This window comes from Pan paniscus, chromosome 1 (genome assembly GCF_029289425.2).
Source record: "Pan paniscus chromosome 1, NHGRI_mPanPan1-v2.0_pri, whole genome shotgun sequence".
NCBI lineage: Eukaryota > Metazoa > Chordata > Mammalia > Primates > Hominidae > Pan > Pan paniscus.
Window position 1 is genome coordinate 76,598,123 of NC_073249.2, and position 9,410 is coordinate 76,607,532.

Sequence of the window (9,410 nt, forward strand, 5' to 3'; positions counted from 1 at the left end):
ACAATTGGAATAAAACAATGCTCAACAAATGCAAAAGAACAAAAATTATACCAAACACACTCTTGGACCACAGCACAATAAAAATAGAAGTAAAGACTGAGAAACATCACTCAAAACCATGCAATTCTATGGAAATTCAACAACATTCTCCTAAATGACTTTTTGGGTAAATAATATGAAGTTAAGGCAGAAATCAAGAAATTCTTTGAAAATAATTAGAACAAAGATACAACTTGCCAGAATCTCTGGGACACAGCTATGGCAGTATTAAGAGGGAAATTTATAGCACTAAATGCCCACATCAAAAAGTTAGAAAGATCTAAAACTAATAACCTAATATCACAACTGAAAGAATTAGAGAAGCAAGAACAAATAAACCCCAAAGCTAGCAGAAGACAAAACATACATAAATCAGAGCTGAACTGAAGGAAAATGAGACATTAAAAATCATTAAAAAGATCCAGGAATGCGGGGGTTGGTTTTTTGAAAAAACGAATAAGGTAGGCCGCTAGCTAGATTAATAAAGAAGAAGAGAGAAGATCCAATTAAATACAATTAGAAATGATGAAGGGAATGTTACCACTGACCCCACAGAAATAAAAACAACCATCAGAAAATACTATGAACACCTCTATGCACACAAACTAGAAAACCTAGATTCTACCTGATGTTAAAATAAGAGCTGGTACCATTCCTATAGAAACTATTCCAAAAAAATTGAGAAAAAGGGACTCCTTCCAACTAATTCTATGAGGCCAGCATCATCTTCATATCAAAACCTGGCAGAGACACAACAACAAAAAAATAAAACTTCAGGCCAATATCCTTAATGAACATTGATGCAAAAATCCTCAACAAAATATTGGCAAACTGAATCAAAAAGTTAATCCATCATGATCAGGTACACTTCATCTCCAGGATGCAAGGTTGGTTCAGCATATGCAAATCAATAAATGTGAGTCATCACATCAACAAAACTAAAGACAAAAACCACATGATTATCTCAACAAACACAGAAAGGGCTTTCTATAAAATTCAACATCCCTTCATGTTAAAAACTCTCAATAAACTAGGTACTGAAGGAACATACCTCAAAATAATAAAACCATCTATGATAAACCCACAGCCAGCATTATAATGAATGGACGAAAGGTGGAAGCATTCTTCTTAAAAACTGGTGCAAGACAAGGATTCCCTTTCACTACCTCAATTCAACATAGTATCAGAAGTCCTAGCCAGAGCAATCAGGCAAGAGAAAGAAATGAAGGGCATCCAAATAGGAAGAGAAGAAGACAAACTATTCCTGTTTGCAGATGACATGATTCTATATTTAGAAAACCCCATAGTCTTGGCCCAAAAGCTCCTTCAGCTGATAAATGACTTCAACAAAGTTTCAGGATACAAAATCAATGTACAAAGATCACTAGCATTCCTCTACACAAAAAACAGCCAAACAGAGAGTCAAATCAGAAAGGCAATCCCATTCACAATTGCCACAAAAGAATAAAATACCTAGGAATACAGCTAACCATGGAGGTTAAAGATCTTTACAATGAGACTTACAAGATCCTGCTCAAATCAGAGAAGACACAAAAAAGTAAAAATCATCCCCTGCTCATGGATAGGAAGAATCAATATCGTTAAAACGGTACTATCTAAAGGGATTTACAGATTCAGTGCTATTCCTATCAAGCTACCAATGACATTCTTCAAAGAACTAGAAAAATATATTTTAAAATTTATATAGAATCAATAAAGAGCCCAAATAGCCAAGGCAATCTTAAGCAAAAAGTTCAAAGCTGGAGCCATCATGTTACCCAACTTCAAACTATACTGCAGTGCTACAGTAACTGAAACAGAATGATACATGTACAAAGACAGACACATAGGCCAATGGAACAGAATACAGAACTCAGAAATAAGGCCACACAGCTACAACCATCTGATCTTTGACAAAGCTGATTAAAACAAGCAATGGAAAAAAGACTCACTATTCAATATATGGTGCTGGGATAACTGCCTAACCATATGCAGAATATTGAAACCTGACCCCTTCCTTACCCCATATACAAAAATCAACTCAAGATGGATTAAAGACTTAAATGGAAAACCTAAAGCTATAAAAACCCTAAAAGACAACCTAGGCAATACCATCCTGGACATAAGATGGGCAAAGATTTCATGACAAAGACACAAAAAGCAATTGCAACAGAAGCAAAAACTGATAAGTGGGATCTAATTAAACTTAAGAGCTTCTGCACAATGAAAGAAACTATCAACAGAGTCAACAGACAACCTACAGAATAGGAGAAAATATTTGCAAACTATGCATCTGACAAAGGTCTTATATCCGGCATCTATAGGGAACTTAAGCTAGAGAAAAACAAACCACCCCATTAAAAAGTGGGCAAAGGATATGAACAGACACTTATCTAAAGAAGACATACATGTGGCCAACAAGCATATGAAGAAAAGTTCAATATCACTGATCATTAAAGGAATGCAAATCAAAACCACAATGAGATACCATCTCACACCAGTCAGAATGTCTATTATTAAAAAGTCAGAAAACAACAGATGCTGGTGAGATTTTGGAGAAAAGGGAACACTTATACACTGTCGGAGGGAGTGTAAATTAGTTCATTGCTGAAATAAGTATGGTGATTCCTCAAAGAGTGAAAGCAGAACTACCATTCAATCCAGCAATCTCATTACTGGGTATATTCCCAGAGGAATACAAATCATTCTACCTTAAAGATACAGGTCACAAATGTTCATTTGCAGCACTACTCACAATAGCAAAGACATGGAATTAACCTAAATGCCCACCAATGACAGATAAAGAAAATGTGGTACAAATACACCATGAAATACTATGCAGCCACTATAAAGAATGAGGTTATGTCTTGTGCCAGGACATGGATGGAAACTGGAGGCTATTATTCTTAGCAAACTAATATAGGAACAGAAAACCAAATACCATATGTTCTCACTTATAAGTGGGAGCGAAACAATAAGAAATTATTAACACACTGCCCTCCTACCATCCACCATGGCCCTGCTGCACTCCTCTTCGGGATTACCACAGCCTTCCACCCAGGCCTTGCTGCTGCAGCCTCTGCCAGAGCCAGCTCCTGGTGGACCCATGTGGAAATGGGACCTCCAGATCCCATCCTGAGAGTCACTGAAGCCTTTAAGAGGGACATCAATAGCAAAAAGATGAATCTGGGAGTTGGGATGATAACGGGAAGCCGTACATGCTGCCTAGCATGCTCAAGGCAGAGGCCCAGATTGCTGCAAAAAATTTGGACAAGGAATCCCTGCCAGTAGGGGGACTGGCTGAATTTTGCAAGGCATCTGTAGAACCAACCCTGGGTGAAAACAGCAAAGTCTTGAAAAGTGGCCGGTTTGTCACTGTGCAGACCATTTCTGGAACTGGGGCCTTAAGGATCAGAGCCAGTTTTCTCTAAAGATATTTTAAGTTCAGCTGAGATGTCTTTCTACCGAAACCAAGCTGGGTAAATCACACACCCATCTTCAGGGACGCTGGCATGCAGCTACAATGTTATCGGTATTATGACCCCAAGACTTGCAGTTTTGACTTCACAGGCGCTGTGGATGACTTTTAAAACATACTAGAGCAAAGTGTTCTTCTCCTGCATGCCTGCACCCACAATCCCATGGGAGTGGACCCACGCCCAGAACAGTGGAAGGAAATAGCAACAGTTGTGAAGAAAAGGACTCTCTTTGCGCTCTTTGACATGGCCTACCAAGGCTTTGCCAGTGGTGATGGTGATAAGGATGCCTGGGCTCTGCACCACTTCATCGAACAGGGCATTAATGTTTGTCTCTGCCAATCATATGCCAAGAACATGGGCTTATATGGTGAGCATGTAGGAGCCTTCACTGTGGTCTGCAAAGATGCAGATGAAGCCAAAAGGGTAGAGTCACAGTTGAAGATCTTGATTAGTCCCATGTATTCCAACTCTCCCCTCAATGGGGCCCAGATTGCTTCTACCATTCCAAACACCCCAGGTTTGTGAAAACAATGGTTGTAAGAAGTGAAAGGCATGGCCGACTGCATCATTAGCATGCGGACTCAGCTGGTCTTCAACCTCAAGAAGAAGGGTTCCACTCACAACTGGCAACACATCACTGACCAAATTGGCATGTCTTGTTTCACAGAGCTAAAGCCTGAACAGGTGGGGTGGCTGACCAAGGAGTTCTCCATCTACATGACAAAGGACGGCCGCATCTCTGTGGCAGGGGTCACCTCCAGCAACATGGGCTACCTTGCCCATGCCATTCACCAGGTCACCAAGTAATGTCCCTGGTGTGAAGAAACAGGGACAAACTTTCTGTCTTCAGCCTCTGCTACTGGGATATTCACACAGAGGATGAGAGAGGGTGGATGGTGGTGAGTGGATCATTTCTTTCAACCATAGTGTGTAACACTCAGTGATTGAATGTTTCTCAGAAAAGAACATGTAGTGACACAGGGCAGAGGCATTCGTGGCTGGCATCTGGAACATTGTGGCTCTAAACCAAACTCTCCCCTGTCCTTTTATCTCCAACTTTTCTCGAAGAGTTTACATGGGCAAAAAGTCATCACACCAAAAAACCTGCCAATTATGCCATTGCAATATTTCAGAAGCTTTAACTGAAGTGTCAGGTTCCTCATGAGAAATAGCACACATTAGAGGCACTGAGAGAAGACCTAGTTCTGTCATGAACAGTTGGCCTCGTGACTGTCCTCCCATCATGGAGCAACCTTATCAACAGACCGCGTTGCAGAAATTATGTTTTATAAAAACCAGTGAATCTGCTGCCACTACAGCAAGGAAAATAATGTGGTTTCCTGTCTTATTTAAGAAAAAGAGGAGGCTCTCTTTTCTCCCTTGTCATTGCTGTTCTTTTCCTTACCGCACAAAGATTTTTAACTAATGTAGATTTTCATCCCATTCTACTGCTTGACTGACAATCAACCCCATCCTATCGGGATTTATTTAAGAATAAAGAATATAATTTTCTTTTCTTTTCTTTTTAAGATGGAATCTCGCTCTGTTGCCCAGGTTGGAGTGCAGTGGCGCGATCTCGGCTCACTGCAAGTTCTGGCTCACTGCAAGCTCCGCCTCCCAGGTTCACACCATTCTCCTGCCTCAGCCTCCCGAGTAGCTGGGACTACAGGCACCCGCCACCATGCCCAGCTAATTTTTTGTATTTTTAGTAGAGACGGGGTTTCACCATGTTAGCCAGGGTGGTCTTGATCTCCTGACCTCGTGATCCACCCGCCTCGGCCTCCCAAAGCACTGGGATTACAGGCGTGAGCCACTGTGCCCGGCCCAAGAACATAATTTTCTGCTGATGTCAAGCCCTCACCTTTCTCAGCAAAGAATCATGGAGAGTAGATAACTGTACTTTATCTCAGCATCCTCTTGAATGATTGTGTAATCTTCTCCAGTTGGGATGTTGGCTCTGCCCAGTTGGACCTCCTCCCTTTGTTGAATGTGGTTGTGCAGTCACTCATCTCACACTCTGAGTCCAGTGGCGCAGGGTGGTGCCAAGAAAGAGGATATTCTAGGCTTTATGTGCTGCCAGCAGGATTCAGGCTTCACCCGCTGGAAGGAATCATCATTTGCTCTAATCATGTAGGCTTATTGCAGCCTGGTTTCTCTGTTACAATAAAATTACTGTAGATGCCCCTCCACTCAAAAAAAAAAAAAAAGGAATTATGAACACAAAGAAAGAAAGAACAGACACTGGGGTTTACTTGAGGGTGGAGAGTGGGAGGAGGGAGAGGAGCAGAAAAGATAACTATTGAGTACTGGGCTTAATAGCTGGGTGATGAAATTATCTAAACAAACCCCTGTGACATGAGTTTACCTGTGTAACAAACCTTCGCATGTGCCCCCAAACCTAAAATAAAAGTTAAAAATAAAAAACAAGAAAGAAAAGCGAGTGTGCAGGGCACACTAGATACTATACACGTTGAGGTGAGGACTTCTGTCATTTTTGGCTGTCCAACATCTTGTAAATGTACTCTATATTTTGATTGTTCCCCTATTATGATTGTTCCCTTTCTTTGTTAGAATGGCGCTGGCATGTGATCTAGAGTCCACCAACTGGACCTGCAGTTTTGGAGTGAGTCATGTGAGAAAACAGACTGGGTAAAGATGCCAGTGGATTGGTTTATGGGTCCATGGTGGAAGCACTGTTATAGGGTGAGTTTCTTCTGGGAATAGTTTTTGGAAACTCAGTCATAAGCTTATTTCTCCAGCCCACTGAGCTACTGAATATCCCATAATATATTTTTTTTCTGCTTAAACTAGCCAGAGTAGGTTCTATTTTTTGCAACAGGTACCTACCTGTCATTCTGTGGGCTCTAGATAACCTTTGTAGCTCTTGGCTTTACACCTGCCCCTCATCCCTCACTGGTCATTGGGTGTATCCTGTAGTAGAGGGATCAATCATGTATAACTCATGATATAAAGGAGAGCACAAGTTAATTATCTCCCTCCACCTTGTTATTGTTGATTCAGAGGAGATCATCTTTCCCTACTCCCAGATGGAAACTCCAGTGAATTCCAAGGCTTTTCTATTTAGGACATTTAAAATAATAAGCACAGTGTGAAGTCAGTAACTAGAATTATTATTATTTTTAAAAATTATTTATTTCAATTTTGTGGGTATATAGTAGATGTATATATTTATGGGGTGCATGAGATGTTCTGATTCAGGCATGCGATGAGTAATAATCACATCATGTAAAATGGGGTATCCATGCCCTCAAGCATTTATCCTTTGTGTTACAAGCAATCCAATTAGACTCTTTTAGTTATGTTAAAATGTACAATTAAATTATTACTGACTATAGTCACCTTGTTGTGCTATCAAATACTGGGTCTTATTTATTCTTTCTATTTTTTTGTATCCATTAGCCATCTCCAACTTTCCCTCAAACCCCCACTACCCTTCCCAGCCTCTGGTAACCATCCTTCTACTCTCTATCTCCATGAGTTCAATTGTTTGATTTTTATATCTCACAAATAAGTGAGAACAAGAAATTAGAATTATTATTAAACAGATCTCAAAATGTGACTTAGTCGTGCATCTTCTCCTCCTCTCCCTGTATCAGCCTGTTTCAGCCTGGAAGCCTCTAGTGGGAAGGAGGGATGTGATTGGTTGCTTCTTATTCTGATCTTCTTTCTTACCCCGGGACTTGCTGACTAGGAAGTATAAAAGGGATAGAAAAAGCATCAGTTGAATTGAGTGAACAAAGTCAATTTAAACATGGCAGATGTTTAAAGCAGAATCTTCCAAGAAGCTCTTTTCTGGGTCTTTGGAAGCTATGATCAGGCCTCTCAGGCTTCAGTTTCCTTGTCCTTAGCAGACACTTCTCTAATGTAGATGGTCACTTATGCCTCCTGTAGCTCCTGGTAATGTAATATTCATCTCCAGGTTTTTGCTGCTGGGGTTCTTCTGCCTCTTTAGGTGGCCATATAGGATAAGCCCCCAAGGCTCTTTTTTACACATGGTTCCCATCACCATCCCTCACCCTGACAAACTGTAGTAGTATTGTTCCATCTCAATATAACAGCACATGGCCTGTTTCAGCCACTGGAACCATTAGCCCACATTTTGTATCAAGATTCTCATCAGACCTCAAACCAAAGCCCTATGTCTTTCAACTATAGTGGTCATATATTAAGCTCTCTCAGCAGTCCACAGAAGTAAAAAACCCTCCTATGTGTGAGATGAGATGGCAGGCATCCCTTTCTAACATCCTGATATAGAAATAAAAGACAGGTGTATGTTTTGTTAAAAATAAAGTGCTTTGAAAATCCAATAAACTGAATTCAGCAAACCCATATGCAAGGGTAGTAAGCTAGTCATTGGGGATACAGAAATGAATAAAACATAGTGTTTGCTCCCTGCATAGCAGATTTGTAATTGCAAACAAAATAGTTGCAGAATGGCGTGTGTCAGGGAAAAACAGTCGCATAAATCACCTGCTAGAATGATTTAGCCAGAAGAGAAGATTCTTAAGAATGAGTAATAATATTTTTAAGGGAAAATAAACCATATTAACCCAATGGGAAATACCTGGATGAATGAGATTGACAGAAAAATATGGGAAATTTTGAAATTGAGAGAGACTATGCTAGGAATTTGGCTCATTGAGGAGGGAGTTTCCTTTCAGTTTGCTGCACAGCAGTTTTAGATTGTGACATCTTGTCTTGAGGATATACCTTAAGTGATATCTGGGAGACTCACGGCTTCAGACATCTACATATTTTGTTTGGCTTCAAGTATCTATGTAAGTTTTTGACTGAGAACATCAGTGAATATTGACAAGACTTTTGCTTCTTTAGCATTCTCTCAGGGAACACAAAAGTACTAGAAATTCCTTAATGGATAGAATTATTTTCCTTGGATCAGTGTCTCAGGATTCTGAGGTCAGGAATCAGGAGACTTAACAGTTATATTAACCCTAGTAAGGTCAGAGGCTTCATCGAGGGAGAGGCCAGAGGGAAACCTTGTGAAGAAATAATTCTGTGCTCAATTTACATAGGTCTTTAAAATAATCAAAAGGAATACTTGTTATTTCATTATCTCCTTACAACATGCCTGCAAGATAGGTAGAGACCAGGATTACTTTTTTAAAATCCTGAATAAATCAACAGTAAAGCTCATAATCTACTGGCCCCAAGTCTAGAGCATCTGCAAGAGACCTTACAAAAAATGGAATGACTTAAAATAAATGGAATAAATAGAAATTACTGAGGATTATACCTGCAAATTCCTTCCTCTCCTTTTAATCCCCTCCACTTAGAGTCATCATTTCAGTGCCAAAGTTTTAAAGTGATGCTCAACAAATAGAATAAAGAAAGTAATTTTATGTTGGTAAAAGGCATAATTAACATTAAAGACAAACATATGGAATCTCTAGGCACAGATAAATATATAAACAAAATACATAGGAAAAATTATCAAAAATTAAGAAAAAACAGAAATATAGTTAGGGTGAGATATTTTAGATATCACAAGCAGTCTACAACATTTAAAACATTAAAGAAAAATCTGAGCCTTGGTTTCATCATCTGTAAAACAGTGTTAATATTTACTATCAAATATGTTGAGGTTGATAGGGTTACTATCGAATATTTGGGAACACATATGTAAGGCACCAAGCACAACAGTTGTCATGAGTATGTGCTCAATACACAGTACTTTTTAAAAAGTAGAAATTGTAGCAGTTTATAGATGTATATACCCCCAAAACATAGGATTTATTTTCTTTCTGATAGTTATAAAACGTACATAAAAACGAGACATAAAATCTGAATAAACTAACAACATAAGAAATTCTTCAGATTATGTTGCTTGGTCACAGTGCAATTAAATGAAAG

General features: G+C 39.4%; 1 pseudogene; it reads left to right on the top strand.

Moving 5' to 3' along the window:
* Positions 1 to 3,052: 3,052 nt before the first annotated feature.
* LOC100971396 (aspartate aminotransferase, mitochondrial-like) lies at positions 3,053 to 4,364 on the top strand (annotated as a pseudogene).
* The last annotated feature ends 5,046 nt before the right edge of the window (positions 4,365 to 9,410 follow it).